We start from the raw sequence: 4528 nt of genomic DNA, 5'->3' as shown, positions 1-4528 counted from the left end.
GTGTCAGATGCCAGATGTCTGATCATGTCAGGGTGAATAAACATGTTTTCCTGAACTCGTGATTGTTACGGAACAAAAAGGGTTTTTGCTATTAGACAGACTGGAGGATTGACTGATTACTTCCAGGCTAATAGTAATGGTATTCGGCACCAGTGGTACAGCACAGAAACTATGACTGCAGCTAGAAAGGGACAACTTGAGACGTTTTAAGGTGTTTTCCTAAGTAGTCATTCATTTGTCGGACATGTTGACGACTTATGATGTTTAACTAGTTTTCCCATTTACATTGAAGCCAGACATTGTCAATGGCGGCCGTTTATGTCGTTATATGGTGTTATAAAAATGGTGATTATATTGTTTGGTTGAAATCAGTGTTCAATTTTACTTTAGCAATGCAACACAACAAAAGCATTGAATTTGGCTTGTTATTACTCGTGCCATTCCAATCTCTTGCAGGCATTGACATAAAAGCCTTTAGGTTGTGGTGATGACGAACCTCACATAGCTCAGTTTGATTCATTCATGGTAAAACAATGTAGGTCACCTCTCTCTGCGTCCCTGGGAGACTTTTAATAACAAGGCACAGGTGGGTTCAAGTCTCTGCAAGTCACTTCTACTGCTCTCAATGCACTTTGTGGACCTAGCACAGTATACATATATGTGTGTATGTGTGTGGGTGTGTGCGCGTGCGTGTATTTGTGTGTGTGTATGTGTGTGTGTGTGTGTGTGTGTGTGTGTGTGTGTATGTGTGTGTGTGTGTGTGTGTGTGTGTGTGTGTGTGTGTGTGTGTGTGTGTGTATGTGTGTGTGTGTGTGTGTGTGTGTGTGTGTGTGTGTGTGTGTGTGTGTGTGTGTGTGTGTGTGTGTGTGTGGCCACTCACATACTATCAACATGTTGGCAGGCATGCCATTGATCGCCTCTGCTGCACTTGATGCTCTCTCTCTCTCTCTCTCACTCTGTGTGTGTGTGTGTGTGTGTGTGTGTGTGTGTGTGTGTGTGTGTGTGTGTATGTGTGTGTGTGATAGCAGCTTATAGCAGGAATTTCAGGAGTCTTCTGTCACTTCTTGGCTCTGGTGCGAACACAGTACTAGGTGTTGTAGTGTGTGTCTGCAGAGCTCCAGGGTGGGTTGCACAGGGTTGGTGAGGGGGAGTCTTTGAATCACAGGTGAATGGAACGAAAAACAACACATTCGGGCTGAGAGATCAGGCGTTTAATTTTGTCGTAAATCTTGTCGAATCGGTTTCGGGTGTGCCGTGCCGTGCCACGCCACATGGATCACGTGAGCCTCAGGCCGCGGATAGAAAAACACCCCGTGCGTCGTCTTGCCTGCCTCTCCTGTTTGCACCGCAGTTATTTGCCCCGCGGTGACGGTTTTGGTGGAATAACAAGTTTATGGCCACAAAGTCCACTCTGGAAGGACGGCCTTGAGGAGGTGCTTTCCAGCGGAATCGATGATTTCCAGAGAAATACATGAAGTACATGAGGCTGAGTGTGTGTGTGGGGAGGGGGGGCACAGCCTTGGGGTGGGGTGGGGGGGGGGCACGGCCTAGGTGTTCACTAGGGGGGGGGCATGAAGTACATGAGGGTGAGTGTGTGAGGGGGGGGTGGCATGAAGTACGTGAGGGTGAGTGTGTGGGTGGGGGGGGTCATGAAGTACATGAGGGTGAGTGTGTGAGGGTGGTGGGGGGGATGCGTTGTGTGATTACGCAGGCAATAATAAACCATCAACATGCAATTACATGGAGTTCAGTCACCTCTACTGCCCTCGATGCACTTTGTGGACCTAGCACAGTATACATGTGTGTATGTGTGTGTGTGTGTGCGTGTGCGTGTATGTGTGTTTGTTTGTGCATGTGTGTGTGTGTGTGTATGGCCACTCACATACTATCAACATGCTGGTAGGCATGCCATTGATCTCCTCTACTGCACTTGATGCTCTCTCTCACTCTGTGTGTGTGTGTGTGTGTGTGTGTGTGTGTGTGTGTGTGTGTGTGTGTGACCTATTGTGTGTGGACATGTTAAGGTGTGTGTGTGTGTGTGACCTATTGTGTGTGGACATGTTAAGGTGTGTGTGTGTGTGTGACCTATTGTGTGTGGACATGTAGTGTATAGGTGTGTGTGTGTGTGTGTGTGTGTGTGTGTGTGTGTATGTGTGTGTGTGACCTATTGTGTGTGGACATGTTAAGGTGTGTGTGTGTGTGTGACCTATTGTGTGTGGACATGTAGTGTATAGGTGTGTGTGTGTGTGTGTGTGTGTGTGTGTGTGTGTGTGTGTGTGATAGTAACAACTTATAGCAGGAATTTCAGCAGTCTTCTGTCACTTCTTGGCTCTGGTGTGAACACAGTACTAAGTGTTCTAGTGTGTGTGGCATTAAGGACTGATAAACCACTAATTTCAGCAGTTGTATAACGAGACCGGCTCTGACGTAGATGCAGGACTATGTGTATGTGTGTGTGTGTGTGTGTGTGTTTGTGTGTGTGTGTGTGTGTGTGACCTATTGTGTGTGGACATGTTAAGGTGTTTGTGTGTGTGTGACCTATTGTGTGTGGACATGTAGTGTATAGGTGTCTGTGTGTGTGTGTGTGTGTGTGTGTATGTGTGTGTGTGACCTATTGTGTGTGGACATGTTAAGGTGTGTGTGTGTGTGTGACCTATTGTGTGTGGACATGTAGTGTATAGGTGTGTGTGTGTGTGTGTGTGTGTGTGTGTGTGTGTGTGTGTGTGTGTGTGTGTGTGTGTGTGTGTGTGTGTGTGTGTGTGTGTGCGCGCGCTTTATGCTTTTGGCTTTGAGTTATGTGTGTTTCACAATGAATGTTCACTCGTGGGCATATAAACATGTTATTTTGAAGAGTTCAGTGCCTTTACTGGCCCCAATGCACTCTGCAGCAAGAGGACAGTATACATCGGTGTGTGTGTGTGTGTGTGTGTGTGTGTGTGTGTGTGTGTGTGTGTGTGTGTGTGTCTGTGTGTCAATGGTATGTGTGTTATACAGGCATGTGCCACTAGTGGAATACTAACATGTTCTGTCAATCTGTGGAGTTCAGTCACTTACTACCCTCAATGCCCTTTCTGGACATAGAACAGTGTGTGTGTGTGTGTGTGTGTGTGTGTGTGTGTGTGTGTGTGTGTGAATGTTTATCTGTGCTATGTACGTTAAATATGTGTGTGTTACACAGGCTGCGGTCACTCGCGTATTTCTGCAGAGTTCAGTCACTCACTGGCCTCGATGCCCTTTGTGGACATGGGACATGGGCAGTTTGCATTTGTGTATCTTTATATGTGTGTGTGTTTGTGTATGTGTGTGTGTGTGTTTGAGTGTTCTACATCTTAACATAGTTCACATGTCATAGCGATAAACCTGCTTCGTCGTTTTTGCACTTACACTCTTATATAATCAAATTCATGTAAACACACTCTCACACACACACACACACACACACACACACACACAAACACACACCTTTTATCATAATCCTAATTGTGTAGCATACTGTAGGCTTGCAGTGTAGTATGGACAACATGTGTGACCCAATGTGAAAATAGATCATCTGGAGTGATCAGTTAGAGTGACATGTTTACACCATGAGCCCTGTAGTTCTTGCCCTGCACCCATCTGAGTGATCTGGGTTAGCCTGTGGTGAGCTCCTGCTCCTGCTCCTGCTCCTGCTCCTGCTCTTGCTCCTGCTCCTCACACTCCTGCTCCTCACACTCCTGCTCCTCACACTCCTGCTCCTGCTCCTGCTCCTGCTCCTGCTCCTGCTCCTGCTCTTGCTCTTGCTCCTGCTCCTGCTCCTGCTCCTGCTCCTGCTCCTGCTCTTGCTCCTGCTCCTCACACTCCTGCTCCTGCTCCTGCTCCTCACACTCCTGCTCCTGCTCCTGCTCTTGCTCCTGCTCCTCACACTCCTGCTCCTGCTCCTCACACTCCTGCTCCTCACACTCCAGCTCCTGCTCCTCACACTCCAGCTCCTGCTCCTCACACTCCTGCTCTTGCTCCTCACACTCCTGCTCTTGCTCCTGCTCCTGCTCCTCACACTCCTGCTCCTGCTCCTCACACTCCTGCTCCTCACACTCCTGCTCTTGCTCCTCACACTCCTGCTCCTGCTCTTGCTCCTCACACTCCTGCTCCTGCTCCTGCTCTTGCTCCTCACACTCCTGCCCCTCCTCACACTCCTGCTCCTGCTCCTGCTCCTCCTCCTGCTCCTGCTCCTGCTCCTGCTCCTGCTCCTGCTCCTGCTCCTCCTCCTGGATGCCATCGTTTCAAACTCTACTTTTCCTGTGCTGAATCTTGTCCTGCGGGTTTAAACTGTTCTCCATGCATGTTCTAACTGTTAGAATGGAACACTGCAGGGTTACCCTCTTCTTGATGCTGTAGGCTACACCCCTATTGCTTCTGGCTAGCATTTGTGAAGGCTTATAATGCAGTCATTAACTGCCAAACTGCCATTTTATTTTCTTATCATCATGTATTTTATCTCATGTATTTTTTGCTTGATAATTTCATAACTTCATATTTAGAAATGTTTTAT

This window comes from Sprattus sprattus (assembly GCF_963457725.1).
Source record: "Sprattus sprattus genome assembly, chromosome: 10".
Lineage (NCBI taxonomy): Eukaryota > Metazoa > Chordata > Actinopteri > Clupeiformes > Clupeidae > Sprattus > Sprattus sprattus.
The sequence above is the reverse complement of the archived record's forward strand: the minus strand, read 5'-3'. Positions refer to the sequence as shown.